At 39.7% G+C, this 17053-nt stretch overlaps 1 protein-coding gene across 30 annotated transcripts in view; it reads right to left on the bottom strand.

The window, feature by feature from the left end:
• Fam71d (family with sequence similarity 71, member D) overlaps positions 1–17053 on the bottom strand; it is a 43036-nt gene extending 25983 nt beyond the window's left edge. For 9 of the 30 annotated variants that reach the window (XR_001780483.1, XR_001780484.2, XR_001780488.1 and 6 more), the window contains exons 1-3: positions 16745–17048; positions 12494–12698; positions 9319–9384 (exon numbers count right to left, since the gene is read on the bottom strand). The gene's annotated coding sequence lies outside the window, so the exon portion shown is untranslated. Of the gene's footprint in view, positions 1–9318; positions 9385–10639; positions 10745–12493; positions 12699–16744 lie in introns of all 30 variants that reach the window. The other 21 variants (XR_003950079.1, XR_003950082.1, XR_003950083.1 and 18 more) reach the window with 13 other exon arrangements.

Below are 17053 nucleotides of genomic sequence, written 5' to 3'. Positions count from 1 at the left end.
AAAGAGAAGACCAAACCTAAGGATAATTGGTATAGAAGAGAACAAAGAGTCCCAGCTTTAAGGGCCAGTCAATATCGTCAACAAAATTGTAGAAGAAAACTTCACTAACCTAAAGAAAGAGATGGCCATAAACATACAAGAAGCCTACAGAACTCCAAATAGACTGGACCAGAAAAGAAGTTCCTTCTGTCACATAATAATAAAAATACCAAATGCACTAATCAAAGAAAAAATTTTAAAAGCAGTAAGGGGAAAAGGTCAAGTAACATATAAAGGCAGACCTATCAGAATTACACCAGACTTCTCACCAGAGACTATGAAAGCTAGAAGATCCTGGGCAGATCTCATATAGACCCCAAGAAAACACAAATGCCAGCTGAGGCTACTATACTCAGAAAAACTCTCATTACCATAGATGGAGAAACCAAGATATTCCATGACAAAAACCAAATTTATACAATATCTTTCCATAAATCCAGTCTTACAAAAGGATAATGTACTGGCTAGTTTTGTGTTAACTTGACACAGCTGGAGTTATCACAGAGAAAGGAGCTTCAGTTGAGGAAATGCCTCCATGAGATCCAACTGTAAGGCATTTTCTCAATTAGTGATCAAGGGGGAAAGGCCCCTTGTGGGTGGGACCATCTCGGGCTGGTAGTCTTGGTTCTATAAGAGAGCAGGCTGAGCAAGCCAGTAAGGAGCATCCCTCCATGGCCTCTGCATCAGCTCCTGTTCCCTGACCTGCTTGAGTTCCAATCCTGACTTCTTTCAGTGATGAACAGCAATGTGGAAATGTAAGCTGAATAAACCCTTTTCTCTCCAACTTGCTTCTTGGTCATGATGTTTGTGCAGGAATAGAAACCCTGACTAAGACAGATAATATATGGAAAACACCAATACAAGGAGGGAAACTACACCCTAGAAAAAGCAAGAAGTAATTTTTTAACAAACCCAAAAGAACACAAATAAGAAGATACAAAAGAATAATAAAAGAAGATAGCCACACAAAGATACTTCGACCTCTAAAAACAAAAAAAGACATAGACTAACAGACTGGATACGTAAACAGGACCCAGCATTTTACTGCATACAGAAATAAAGAAAGAAATTAAAGGCTTTTTAGAATTTAATGAAAATGAAGACACATCATACCAAAACTTATGGGACACAATGAAAGCAGTGGTAAGAGGAAAACTCATAGCTCTAAGTGCCTCCAAAAAGAAACTGAAGAGAGCTTACACTAGCAGCTTAACAGCACACCTGAAAGCTCTAGAGCAAAAAGAAGCAAATACACCCAAGAGGAGTAGATGGCAGGAAATAAACACAGGGCTGAAATCAACCAAATAGAAACAAAAAGAACTATACAAAGCATCAACAGAAGCAGGGGCTAGTTGTTTGAGAAAATCAACAAGGTAGAGAAATCAACCAATAGAAACAAGAAGAACTATACAAAAAAAAAAAAAATCAACAGAAGCAGGGGCTGGTTCTTTGAGAAAAATCAACAAGATAGAGAAACCCTTAACCAGACTAACCAGAGGGCACAGAGACAATATCCAAATTAATAAAATCAGAAATGAAAAGGGAGACATAACAATGAACTATATCTGAAAATAATTATTCTGTTTGTCGAATATTAACAGTTGAAAATATTAAAATCATGTTCTACAATATCACGGAAATACTGATAATTTTCTCACTGTGCTTGAGATTAGTATTTTCTTAATGTTTAACTTCAAAGGATTTTTGCTATTTTGAAACGTTTAAAATATACTTACTTGCTATGCACACTCCAGTGAAGTCTGCTTGGCAGGCCGAGAGGCCTGGAAGCACTCACGAGGTAGAGAGTTTCAAGGAAACTCAACCTCCTGGAACCTTGGCATTCTCATAACCCGTATACTCATACCCTATCCACGTGCTCTCTTTTAGTATTATTTTATCATAAGTGCCTTTAAAGATTGAATTCTGACATACTAAGCCTTTGCCAGTGTTCCAACATCCTAGAAAATCCTTGAAGCCGACAAACTTGGAATTCAGTAAGAAGGTTATCTATTCAGTAACATTCAAATGTACTTCTAGTAGAGATGATGAAACTAATTAGGCATTACAAAGAACAGAGCTAGAATAGTTCAGGGCTAGTCTGCAGAGTGATTACTTAGGACAGCAGCCAGTCTCACCCAAGCAAGGGGATAGATACACAATGGCCTAGCTAATAGGTGGGTTTACCATGAAAGAGTTAGGGAATCCCACTGAGACAGGGATCTTCTCTACAGCCAGGTATAGCAGGCTACATTGCATATTAGAAGCAAGTTAGTGAATCCTTCTGACAAATGGAGATTCTCCACAGATACTTAAAAGAACAGACAAGTTACATTCATACAAGAGTTTATCAAGGCTTAGGAAATGGGGGGTTGTGGTATTGCATTATTCATGAGAAGGTCTGCTAGACCAGAACCCCCTGGTGCTAGCTTTCACAAGGCTCAAAGGAGTAGCACAAATTGTGACTAGGGTGTGAAATCCTTACCTGTCATTAGCTGACCCTAGGCAGGGCTGTTTTATCTTTACTGTAAATATTACCTGGTTCCTGTAAGCCCTTTTGAAGTCATTCCTTTGTTTTGTGTCAGGTAAGTTCAATGTACTTTGCCTGCTGTGACTCCCTACCCCTTTGTTTTCTGTATTATATAAGACTGGTGTTCACTTTGTGACAATACAATCAGATTCTACACAATCTCTTGTGTCACTTCTGTTTGTCATTTGCCGACTCCTTATCCACCTGCAACTAGAGACCCGTTCTACACAGAGAGGGACCAAAAAGGGTCTGTGGCACTTACTGATAAAATAATTTCTCTCCTAGAAGCACTGATAATCTTTTTTAAGTAAACTGATTGTTAGACAGTATACACAGATATATAATGTGTTTTAAATACTCTCCCATTATGTCAGGTGGTACCATATAAGGGCTTTTGAATATATTTCTTAATGACTTATTTTTAATATTTCATGCTCTTTTACTATGCTTAATTCCCAGAGAATATTTTGTATGATATGAAACAATTTAGTATTCAACATTAGATATAGGATCCTCAGTTATATAGAGTATTAAATATTCATTAATGATATTTTTAGGGTATGAAAGGATATGAATATAAAAGTTGAACAATTTTTTTGTGTATTGATTCTAAAAATACTCAATATTATTAATATGTTTGATGTATACAATGTATTTAAATAATAAAAAATTTTAAGAAAAAAAAAGATAAACACAGTCAAGATGAGGCAGAGATGGAAGAGATTGAAAGAATGAAATAACCCAGAAATTAACCACTGCACCATGGACCCAACACATCAGTCCATAGCAGCTAAACTGCAAAAAATAATGAGACTCTCAAAAAAAAGTGTATTCAGAAGAAAACTAAAACAAAATAAAAACAACAACAAAAACAAAGACAACCTCCACCATCACTTAAAATAGAGATGATGCTTGGCTCCGGGACTTTGAGGAGGGCAGGCTGCACGGGTGAGGGTGTGGAATACAGAGGCCAGCAGTTTCTGGGACGGGCGAGAGCCGGAGAGCTTCTGGGGCGGTGCCATCTTCGGCTCCAGACAACCGGCCACCTTCCCGGTGAGAGCACAGGGGTCCGCCCGGCCCGAGAGGTTTCTGCCTCAGGCTCCGGCAGGAGCCTCCTTGGCTCCGGAACTCCGAGGAGGGCAGGCTGCGCGGGTGAGGGTGTGGAATACAGAGGCCAGCCGTTTCTGGGACAGGAGAGAGCCAGAGAGCTTCTGAGGCGGCGCCATCTTCGGCTCCAGACAACCGGCCACCTTCCTGGCCAAAGCAACACAGCTTCTGGGAAAGATCCTGTTTTGGGCCTTCATCTTCAGCCAGGAGGAGGTCCAAACACCAGATAACTGTGCACCTTCCCTGAAAGAGGAGAGCTTGCCTGCAGAGACTGCTCTGACCACTGAAACTCAGAGGAGAGAGCTAGTCTCCCACGTCTGCTGCTAGAGGGTAACAAAATCACCAGAGGAACAATCTCTAAACAAAGACAACTATAACAACTAACTCCAGAGATTGCCAGATGGCGAAAGGTAAACGTAAGAATCCTACTAACAGAAACCAGGACCACTCACCATCATCAGAACCCAGAACGCCCACTTCGCCCAGTTCAGGGCACCCTAACACACCTGAAAAGGTAGACCTGGATTTAAAAGCATATCTCATGATGATGGTAGAGGACATAAAGAAGGAATTTAATAACTCACTTAAAGAAATACAGGAGAACACTGCTAAAGAGTTACAAGTCCTTAAAGAAAAACAGGAAAACACAACCAAACAGGTAGAAGTCCTTATAGAAAAAGAGGAAAAAACATCCAAACAGGTGATGGAAATGAACAAAACCATACTAGACCTAAAAAGGGAAGTAGACACAATAAAGAAAACCCAAAGTGAGGCAACGCTGGAGATAGAAACCCTAGGAAAGAAATCTGGAACCATAGATGCCAGCATCAGCAACAGAATACAAGAGATGGAAGAGAGAATCTCAGGTACAGAAGATTCCATAGAGAACATCGGCACAACAATCAAAGAAAATGGAAAATGCAAAAAGATCCTAACTCAAAACATCCAGGAAATCCAGGACACAATGAGAAGACTGAACCTACGGATAATAGGAGTGGATGAGAATGAAGATTTTCAACTCAAAGGACCAGCAAACATCTTCAACAAGATTATTGAAGAAAACTTCCCAAATCTAAAGAAAGAGATACCCATGAACATACAAGAAGCCTACAGAACTCCAAATAGACTGGACCAGAAAAGAAATTCCTCCCGACACATAATAATCAGAACAACAAATGCACTAAATAAAGATAGAATACTAAAAGCAGTAAGGGAAAAAGGTCAAGTAACATATAAAGGCAAGCCTATCAGAATTACACCAGATTTTTCACCAGAGACTATGAAAGCCAGAAGAGCCTGGACAGATGTTATACAGACACTAAGAGAACACAAATTCCAGCCCAGGCTACTATACCCAGTCAAACTCTCAATTACCATAGATGGAGAAACCAAAGTATTCCACGACAAAACTAAATTCACCCATTATCTCTCCACGAATCCAGCCCTTCAAAGGATAATAACAGAAAAAAAACCAATACAAGGACGGGAACCACGCCCTAGAAAAAACAAGAAGATAATCCCTCAACAAAACTAAAAGAAGACAGCCACAAGAACAGAATGCCAACTTTAACAACAAAAACAACAGGAAGCAACAATTACTTTTCCTTAATATCTCTTAATATCAATGGTCTCAACTCCCCAATAAAAAGACATAGACTAACAGATGGCTACACAAACAGGACCCAACATTCTGCTGCTTACAGGAAACCCATCTCAGGGAAAAAGACAGACACTACCTCAGAGTGAAAGGCTGGAAAACAATTTTCCAAGCAAACGGTCTGAAGAAACAAGCTGGAGTAGCCATTTTAATATCGGATAAAATCGACTTCCAACCCAAAGTTATTAAAAAAGACGAGGGACACTTCATACTCATCAAAGGTAAAATCCTCCAAGAGGAACTCTCAATTCTGAATATCTACGCTCCAAATGCAAGGGCAGCCACATTCATTAAAGACACTTTAGTAAAGCTCAAAGCACACGTTGCACCTCACACAATAATAGTGGGAGACTTCAACACACCACTTTCATCAATGGACAGATCGTGGAAACAGAAACTAAACAGGGACACAGTGAAACTAACAGAAGTTATGAAACAAATGGACCTGACAGATATCTACAGAACATTTTATCCTAAAACAAAAGGATATACCTTCTTCTCAGCACCTCACGGGACCTTCTCCAAAATTGACCATATAATTGGTCACAAAACAGGCCTCAACAGATACAAAAATATTGAAATTGTCCCATGTATCCTATCAGACCACCATGGCCTAAGACTGATCTTCAATAACAACATAAATAATGGAAAGCCAACATTCACATGGAAACTGAACAACACTCTTCTCAATGATACCTTGGTCAAGGAAGGAATAAAGAAAGAAATTAAAGACTTTTTAGAGTTTAATGAAAATGAAGCCACAACGTACCCAAACCTATGGGACACAATGAAAGCATTTCTAAGAGGGAAACTCATAGCTCTGAGTGCCTCCAAGAAGAAACGGGAGAGAGCACATACTAGCAGCTTGACAACACATCTAAAAGCTCTAGAAAAAAAGGAAGCAAATTCACCCAAGAGGAGTAGACGGCAGGAAATAATCAAACTCAGGGGTGAAATCAACCAAGTGGAAACAAGAAGAACTATTCAAAGAATTAACCAAACGAATAGTTGGTTCTTTGAAAAAAATCAACAAGATAGATAAACCCTTAGCTAGACTCACTAAAGGGCACAGGGACAAAATCCTAATTAACAAAATCAGAAATGAAAAGGGAGACATAACAACAGATCCTGAAGAAATCCAAAACACCATCAGATCCTTCTACAAAAGGCTATACTCAACAAAACTGGAAAACCTGGACGAAATGGACAAATTTCTGGACAGATACCAGGTACCAAAGTTGAATCAGGATCAAGTTGACCATCTAAACAGTCCCATATCACCTAAAGAAATAGAAGCAGTTATCAATAGTCTCCCAGCCAAAAAAAGCCCAGGACCAGACGGGTTTAGTGCAGAGTTCTATCAGACCTTCAAAGAAGATCTAATTCCAGTTCTGCACAAACTATTTCACAAAATAGAAGTAGAAGGTACTCTACCCAACTCATTTTATGAAGCCACTATTACTCTGATACCTAAACCACAGAAAGACCCAACAAAGATAGAGAACTTCAGACCAATTTCTCTTATGATTATCGATGCAAAAATCCTCAATAAAATTCTCGCTAACCGAATCCAAGAACACATTAAAGCAATCATCCATCCTGACCAAGTAGGTTTTATTCCAGGGATGCAGGGATGGTTTAATATACGAAAATCCATCATTGTAATCCATTATATAAACAAACTCAAAGACAAAAACCACATGATCATCTCGTTAGATGCAGAAATAGCATTTGACAAGATCCAACACCCATTCATGATAAAAGTGTTGGAAAGATCAGGAATTCAAGGCCCATACCTAAACATGATAAAAGCAATCTACAGCAAACCAGTAGCCAACATCAAAGTAAATGGTGAGAAGCTGGAAGCAATCCCACTAAAACCAGGGACTAGACAAGGTTGTCCACTCTCGCCCTACCTATTCAACATTGTACTTGAAGTCCTAGCCAGAGCAATTCGACAACAAAAGGAGATCAAGGGGATACAAATTGGAAAGGAAGAAGTCAAAATATCACTTTTTGCAGATGATATGATAGTATATATAAGTGACCCTAAAAATTCCATCAGAGAACTCCTAAACCTGATAAACAGCTTCAATAAAGTAGCTGGATATAAAATTAACTCAAACAAGTCAATGGCCTTTCTGTACACAAAGGATAAACAGGCTGAGAAAGAAATTAGGGAAACAACACCCTTCTCAATAGTCACAAATAATATAAAATACCTTGGCGTGACTCTAACTAAGGAAGTGAAAGATCTATATGATAAGAACTTCAAGTCTCTGAAGAAAGAAATTAAAGAAGATCTCAGAAGATGGAAAGATCTCCCATGCTCATGGATTGGCAGGATCAACATTGTAAAAATGGCTATCTTGCCAAAAGCAATCTACAGATTCAATGCAATCCCCATCAAAATTCCAACTCAATTCTTCAACGAAGAGGTAACCCAATCACAAAGGAACTTGCACAATATGTACTCACTGATAAGTGGATATTAGCCCAGAAACTTAGGATACACAAGATATAAGATACAATTTGCTAAACGCATGAAACTCAAGAAGAACGAAGACCAAAGTGTGGACACTTTGCCCCTTCTTAGAAATGGGAACAAAACACCCATGGAAGGAGTTACAGAGACAAAATTTGGAGCTGTGACGAAAGGATGGACCATCTAGTGATTGCCATATGCAGGGATCCATCCCATAATCAGCCTCCAAATGCTGACACCATTGCATACACTAGCAAGATTTTGCTGAAAGGACCCAGATATAGCTGTCTCTTGTGAGACTATGCCGGGGCCTAGCAAACACAGAAGTGGATGCTCACAGTCAGCTATTGGATGGGTCACTCGGCCCCCAATGGAGGAGCTAGAGAAAATACCCAAGGAGCTAAAGGGAACTGCAACCCTATAGGTGGAACAACAATATGAACTAACCAGTACCCGGGAGCTTTTGTCTTTAGCTGCATATGTATCAAAAGATGGCCTAGTCGGCCATCACTGCAAAGAGAGGCCCATTGGACTTGCAAACTTTATATGCCCCAGTACAGGGGAACGCCAGGGCCAAAAAGGGGGAGTGGGTAGGTAGGGGATGGGGGGGTGGGTATGGGGGACCTTTGGGATAGCATTGAAAATGTAAATGAGGAAAATACCTAATTAAAAAATAAATAAATAAAAGAGATGATGAGAAATAACTAAAAATTAGTGCTTTATAGGGTAAGTAATAGAGACTTCGCATGCTCCATCTCATTTAATTGAGACTACACTTACAGACCACACAGTTAAGGTTTAAAAAGGGAAAGTAACTTTGCCATCATCAGTTTGTACTTGATAAGCTACGACTTAGACCCTTATATCCTGCCTAGGTGCTTTTGGCTGTTACTCAAAGTCAATTCTGTGCTTATATGCTTGGAAAGATAGGTATTGGAGCTGTCAAGAATGAGAGAGCTTGGGATAGTAGGAAAAAAGGAAATAGGGCCAGAGCAAATAAGACAGAAAATATCCTGTTTTCTTCCTGTTCCCTTTGTGTCTTAAACAATTTGATCCTGATGCATTTGCAGGCAGCGAAGTAGGAGAAGGGGTGGGAATGCATCCCAAAGCCCAAGAAAGGAAGAGTAGTTCCAGGTCATTTGTCACCACCTACCAGCTCAAACTCTCAGTTCACATGTCTCTAATCTAGAAAAGTTAGTTAAGGGGCTGGTGAGTAAAGACACTTGCTGTCAGGCATGGCAGCCTGAGTTTTACCCTTAGCATCTATATGGTAGAAGGAGAGAACCAACTTCTACTAGTAGTGTTCTGGTTTTTGCACATAAATAAATAAAAGATTTTAAAGTTGATCATTGTGGAAAGTATGTTGGCACATGGAATCTTCAGAAGAAAGGGAGAGCTAGTGAAGGATAGTAGGGGGGAGGGATGTGGGGAGGACAGGAGGAGGAAGAGGGCCATGTGACCATGCAACTCACAGTCTCATCCATGAGAGCCATCAGATCTTACCTCACCTCAAGGCCAATGAAGTTTGTGACTCACTTCAGTTTGGGCTTCCTCCTTTTCATGATGTAGCTTTTGTGACAAATACAAATACAGAAAACAAGGGATTATACACTGGGCGCTAATGTCATTTCTATACATTCTGTTTCATAGGTTGAGGTCTAGAGTCTTGTAACTAAAACAGATGGGTTTTATGGTAGATGTTAAGTGTCTTCAATAGGATCATGTGTTAGAGGCGTAAAGATTGCACCATGAGAGCTTTGATCAATGAGTTCATTCACCAGTGAATTTATAGATGGCATTTCTGTGAAGTGGTGACAACTTTTAGAAGTAGGGCCAACTAGATGGAATAGACCACAGGGGACACATTAGGGGGTGCTCTTGTCCTGGGGTCTTTCTTGTTCTTTTTCTTTTTCTAACTACCATGAGTGGTGAGCATCTTTGCTCCATTACTACTACCATGTCTGGGAGTTGTCAGGATGGGGTATTTGAATCCAGTTGCTACTGCTGTTTCTCATTTACTGTGGTCTTCTTTGCATGTGTGTGCATATGCATTATTTGCTTATGTATGTGTTCATGTGTTCATGCATACGAGAAGGTATGTACATATGACAGGGTTTCTCACTGAAGGTGAAGCTCACTGATTCAGCTACACTGTCTTGTCAGCAAGCCTTAGCACAGCGGTTTTCAGCCTTCCTAATGGTGCGACCTTTTAATACAGTTCCTCATGTTGTGGTGACCTCCAGCCATATAATTATTTTGTTGTTACTTTGTAACTATAATTTTGCTACTGCTATGGATTATAATGTAAATATCTGGTATGCAGGCTATCTGATATGTGTCCACTCTCCAAAGGGCTCATGACTCACAGGTTGAGAAACACTCCCTTAGGCTCCGCTCTTCCTGTCTCTGTCTCCCTGGTACTGGGATTACAGGTACATGGCACTATGCCTGGCTCTTTACATGTGTTCTGGGGCTCTGAACTCAGATCTTCATGCTTTGTGTGTGGCATGTGCTAGACTGACTGAGCCCTCCTGAACATCTCATCATGGGATTATATGACTGGAATCCAAACTAATAATTGGTGTGACACTTCCTGTTTAGCCAAGGAAGGTACAAGGTGACAAGGCAAAGGAAGCAATACAGATTGTGCTACCTCGGTTGTACTTAGCGGCCATTAAAATTGTGTTCCTATGGCTACTTGAAGCATTTTGTTGACACTTTCTGTTAAGATTAAGAAAGCCTAGTACAAAAGTATCAGAATTATCAGAGACTTGGAAGGTCTCAGAGTAAGTGAGGTGGCTTAGCCACTAATGATGTTGACCACCTGAGTTGATTCCTGGGATCCTCATGGTAGAAGAAGAAAATTGACACCCACAAGTTTTCTTCTTATCCCTGTATGTACACCATGGTGAGTGTATATACACACAACCTGCATTAAATAATAAAACATTTTAAATGTGAAGATGATAGCACAGAAGAGCAATGAATAAATACTGGGTGGGGAAATTCAAAGTATTGGACTGCATAAGTACTATTTTTTTCTTTTTCTTTTTTTTTTCTTTTTCTTTTTCTTTTTGTGGCTTATAGTATTTTACAATATCTTAGACTTGAAATGCAGCACTCAACTCTTACTTATTTAGAGCTGGATGAGAATACACATCTATGAAACAAAATCATCTCAAGAAAGTGAAAACATCACTTGTTAGAGGTATGTCTTATATTTGTATTTACTTGCTTATCAATAGATTACATTGCCACTAGGACCAGGAATGTCCTTCCCCAGTGCAGTCACTGTGGCCTCTATGTCCCCTTAGTTTAAGGAGAAAGGCTCTATAGATGGCTCAATGGATGTGTAGTTGCTTACAATCTCTAGCATCTGGGAAAAAAGCTGGCCATAACATGGGGTTATATACTTATAACCCCAGTGTTGGGAGTCAAAGACAGGAAGATTTCCAGAGATTGCTGGCTAGCTAGCTTAGCTAAAATGGCAAGCTTCTGGTTCAGTGAGAAATCCTGTCTTAAAGGGACAAGGTAGAGAGATGTAGAGGAAGATACCTGACTTCTTCTCTAACATCTGCATGCACATACATGTGCTTAGACACCCATAAATCCACATGCATATCACAGAGACACATGTACACACACACACATAAAAATGAAAATCAATTTTAAAGCAACCCCACTTGATTGATGATATCCCAGAGGAACAAGCTTATCTAGGAATTCAGGACACAGAGAGGGGAAAGAGAACTGGGAGGCAGCCATAAGTGAGTCTTGCCTCTTCATAAAACCAAAGTGAGGTCAGCAATAGAGCAGCAAATGCCAGCCTCATTTACCATCTTTGAAGTCAAGCTTTTTTTTTTTCTTGGTTGTTGTTAAATTTTCACAAATCAATGCCTTTTTCTTTAATTATTATTGTTACATGAATATGAAATACAAATAGATGAATAAATATGTTGCAGAGTCTGTGTAAATGTTGCTTATATGTACATACTTTTAGGGCTGACCACATGATATTGGATAACCAGTTAGGAAGCTCAACCCTGGGGAAGGCTATCCTCCCTCTCTCAGTAGTCATTGCCTGTAGTTCTTCATCTAGGGGTAGGGCTCCATGAAATTTCCCACAAACAGATCGGCATGTCAACTAGTATTGCCATTGTTCTGGTCTTGTTTAGAAAGAGCTATGTTGTTTAGATTTCATGGGTGTAGTTTTCTTGTCATATCCAGAAGATACAGTCTCAAAGCAGATTGCATGGTCTTTGGCTACTCCCTCTTGCAAGATGTTCCCTGAACATTAGGTATAAAGATTGTTTTGTAGATGCATCGACTGAGGTGGGAATGGGTACCCCATGTCCCGTTGTTTTCTCCACTTAGACTAGTTGCGGTTTTCTGTAATGGTTTGCATGTGCTAAAAAGGAATTTCTTGGATGTGGGCTGAGAGGTACACTGATCTGTGGTGATAAGGAGGACTTAAATGCAGTTAAAACATACTCATTTAGGAAAGTGGCAGTAGTAGGTTCTTCTTGCAGATCCATGACTTCACTAATCATGAGTAGTTTGGTACATTTGCAATCTCAGCTGATTTCCTTCCTATTGACCAGGCCTTAAGTTCCAGTTAGACATTTGTTGATTACTGCCAAGATATTAGTGCCACTATTGTACCTTTAGGATATCTTACCATGCTAGTCATTGTGGTTCATAGACATCACTGATGGTAATACTATTGATTGTTATCCTCCCTTGAAAGCTTGCATATATAGCACCTTCTGCCACTAGGAAAGCTAGTCTTCAGGGCAGGGTTTGGGTTAGGTCCAGTTGGAGTCTTCTGAGTCCTGTATCCAACGTGCTTTGTATATTCAGCAACAGGGGCTTACCTTCAACTTCTGAGAGACAACCAAAGACAATAGCAATAGTCTATTATTTTAGGAGAATCATGGACTCCCCAGACCAACAACTGGTACAGAGGTTATCATACCCAGTACTGGGGGTTTTGTTAGTTTTTGCATCTTCTTGGGGAACATCCTATGTGGCATGACTCCATTTAAAACACAGACATATACACAAAGACACACACACACACACAAACACACACATGCATTGCATATTTTTTTAGGAAAATATGATTCTCTATGTTTTTTCTCAAACATCTCTAGTATTATTTTTAATACCATTAAAAATACTTTATGTATATGAGTGTTTTGCCTACACATAATTATATACACCATGTGCATGTCTTATGCCTATAAAGGTCAGAAGAGGGCATTGGATACCCTGGAGTTGTGAGCCACAACACCAATCAAACCCAGGCAACCAAACCCAGGTCCCCTGCAAGAGCAACAAGAGCTCTTAACTACAGAGCCATTTCTCTAGCTAGAATTTTGACTAGTTTTATTGTGCACTGTTATTTGATACTATCTGCAACCTGTATTCTACAACCTCTTCAATAGGACTAATGGGATGACAAAGGAATGGCCTCTGAAGACAGTTTGGCCTCCCTCTCCAATACTAGTACACACTATTTACAAGGGACACTCTCAGTACCTGGAGATGCAGTAAGATTTTGGCCTCCAGTTTTACAAATAGGTCTTTACTTAGTTACATATGATAATAAAATTTTCTCCATAACATTAAGCATTGAAAAGTAGTAGTTACCAATCACAGTGCAGAGCTATTTGGAGCATCATAATCTCATGTAAGATATGCCCAACATAATGATGCCTAGTGGTTAAATAGAGGACTGAGAAGTGATTTTCCCATAAAGACAATCAGATGGTTCAGGGTTCTACTCCTATACATTTCCTGTACTCTCTTCTGCTTCCTTGTGGTGGGGTTACCTTGCAAGAGAAACCTGGCCTCTTAGCCATAGCCTTTGCCAAGTATTATTCATTTTGGTGGTTTGAAACAACTTTTTGTTTTGCCATTGGATGTGGTGGTGTAATCCTAGCACTACTGAGAAGCGTGCAGAGGGAACATGAGCACATAGCCAGCCTGGGCTACAGTAAGACTTTGTTACAAAATAACCAAAAAAATTTCCAGAATATTTCTAAATTGTATGGAATTAAATGCTAATGATGGTTTTATTTTCATAATAGTTTTATCTCTAGATGACTTTGTTATCACTTTTGAGGGATAGTTTCCACATTGATAATCTCCTGAATCCAAGTTTTCCTTCTACTTAACGTTCCTGGGGTTGGGATTACAGACACATCCCTGTACACTGCTTGCTTTAGTTTTAAGAATGGCTTATTTAAAGGTTACAAGTGCAATGACTTTTAGTATAGTTATAGTTTGTCACAATCACTATAATTTAATTTAGAAAAATGTCATCATTATTTATGGTGTCATTATTATGGTATTATTATTTTTAGTAAGTATAAGTGAAATATGAATCATGCCTCTATGTCTGTGATCATTGCTTGCCAAAGGGTTGGGGTGACCACAGTCTTTCTGTTGACAGTCTGGAAGAGAGTTTTGACCAGTAAAATCTGCAACATTATTTATGATCATGGGCTACTCATTTATAGGTTTCAAAAGCATTTTAAACAATAAAATAAACATATTCAAATAAATTATTTGCTAGAGTTCAACAGTATCACATTTATAGATTTCAAAAGCATTTTAAACAATAAAATAAACCTATTCAAATAAATTATTTGCTAGAGTTCAACAGTATCATTTTATTGACATTATAGTTGTGGAAATCTAGAATATAAAACAAAAATAAACATTAACATTAGAGTTTAACATGTTAACCACTGGTTAATGTATATAATTCTAATACCCTTGTGCTAAGTAATGTGTAATTAAAACAGAGCAGGTAAGTAGAGGTCACTGTGAATGCTTCATGGATGTACAGACTCATCTGTTCTAATTTGCTCTTCTAGAGTTGTGCATATTATGTGTGGAGGTGCATTCCTGTAACACAGCTCTTGGAAGGTAGAGAATCAGGAATAAAAATGTCCTCAACCATATAACAAGTTTGAAGTCAGCCTGGGCTATATGAACTGTCTCAAAAAACTCCAGCCAAATCCAAGACACAGATTTTCTCAATTATAGTTTATATTTTTCTAACAATTTATGAATTTTGCTAGGCCTTCCTACTTCCCTGAGCACTGCATTAAGCAGGCAGAAGCATAGCAGTACTTACTGCAGGCCAGGCCTTCGCAACACTGCAGCACTGCACAGGCATCCAGTTCCTAATTCCTCTGGCACTAGCAAGTCCTCTCCAGACTTTGCCCTTTCTCTTACCCAGTGACTCCCTCTCACATGTCTGTTTCCAGTTCCAGTTGGATGGAGACCCATCCCATCAGCAGCTCTTTATCAGACTGTTCTTTTCTATAAAACTGCACTGTAATTTTCAGAGAGGTTCCATATTATATCCAATTATAGGCCAGAAACCACTGCCAGTCATGTAAGTGGGACAAGAAGTTCACAGGACGATAGTGTGTGTTAGCACCAGCCAGGATGGCCTCAGCTTTGTCATACAGGAACTTGCTGTCAGGGATGACCGAGGCCCAGGACGATGAAGGACAGAATGAACAGAGGCATCCCTGTGCTGTGCTGGTGTTGTTTTCCTAGGAGAAAATGTACTTGTCTGGATCTTTTAGAAGTGTGGCAGCTTGAGTGTTAATGAAACAGCAGAAAGGAAGAGGGTGAGAGGCCTAGGAAGTGTTTTGGTTGAGTTTTCTAACTAATACAAGAAGATGCCCAAACATGTTTAATGTTGTCTATAAATACTGTCTACTTACCATTCTCAATCAGTCTTTTCCCTCTATTATTTAAAAGTAATTTTCAAACATAGCAAAGTTGAAAGAACTCTATAGACCTGAGACTCATATTCTCCTGTGGTCTTTTTCTTTTACTGTGCTATTACTTTTATTTAATTACATATTAGCTCTTAAATAGCCTTTGTCTGTCACTCATTAAGATTCTTCTTGATGATACCAGATGGCCTTGAACTCTTGACCCTCCCACTCCTGCTTCCTGAGTAGCCAGGACTATATATGCGCATCAGCAAACTCAGCCTCTGCCATTTCTAATGCAGTACCAGATATATTTTAAAGCCAGGTCTATCACGGTTGCAGTTTGCTATTTCAGTTGCAGCTCTGAGAAGTTATGACTGTGGTGGCCTCCTCTCCTTTTCTTGACGATGCTCCCCATCTCAGCTTTGCAGCTTTGAACACTGGACTCTGTATTAGGGTCTCCTCTCCCACTTGAATAATTACAAATGAGTCTGCTAATGAACTCAATTCTATTCTATTCTCAGTCACCAACAGAACAAAATTGGAATAGTGATATAAAAACTCTAAAAGCAACACAGAAAGCTTGCTTTCATTTTAAATGTAAACTATCAATGAAGGGTATGTGTGTTTTTGTGTATACAAGTGCATGTGCAAGTATGTACATTGTGTGTGGGTGTGTGTGTGTGTGTGTGTGAGAGAGAGAGAGAGAGAGAGAGAGAGAGAGAAGGCTAGAAGACAATTTTGGCTGTTGTTCTTTAGATGCCATCCATCCATCTGGTTAGGTACAAGGTCTCTCATTGGCACAGAACTTGCCAAGCAGGCAAGGTTGCTGGCCAATGAACCCTTGGGTTCTGCTCATCTCCGTCTTCCCAGTGTTAGGGTTATAAGCAGGTGCTGTTGTATCCATCTTTAGATGTAGGTTCTAGGGATTGAACTCAGGACCCACTGTATTCACTGAACTATCTCCACGGGCCCAGTGAGATTAGTTTTAAGGAAAAGAACTTCAGTCACCAACTAGTCTCTAAGCCTCTAACTCTTCTAGTTGAGGTACATTGATACGAAACCAGGGGAAAAGAGGAAGAGGGAAAGAAAGACACTCTAGCCACAGATAACCAGTACTAATCAAGCTATCCATTTCTCTGCTCTTCAGGTTCATATTCAGGTTTCTGTAAGCGACCCAAACTTACATAGAATCTGCTGAAATAGATCTTTGGAAACCTCCTGGATGTCAAACAGGAGAATTGTTTCCAAATAGCACGTTTCTGCTTCTTTCACATTTCTTTAGCAGAGGTGTTTCTGTGTGCTGGACAGGCAACTAAGTCCCTGGTGAAGGGCAGCCTGGCATTATTTCACTGCTCCTGCATCACAATGTGCTGACATAGCTCTGAAGTAAGAAGAGCATTGGGCAGGAGCAGCTGAAAGACCAAACAGCCCCTGAGATGGCTGCTGCCAGCATTCCTGAGAAGCTCAGACAGGGGCAGCTGGAAGTTCTGAGG

The sequence above is a fragment of the Mus musculus genome, chromosome 12 (assembly GCF_000001635.26).
Source record: "Mus musculus strain C57BL/6J chromosome 12, GRCm38.p6 C57BL/6J".
Lineage (NCBI taxonomy): Eukaryota > Metazoa > Chordata > Mammalia > Rodentia > Muridae > Mus > Mus musculus.
Note: the sequence above shows the minus strand (reverse complement) of the source record. Positions and strands in the feature narration are given on the sequence as shown.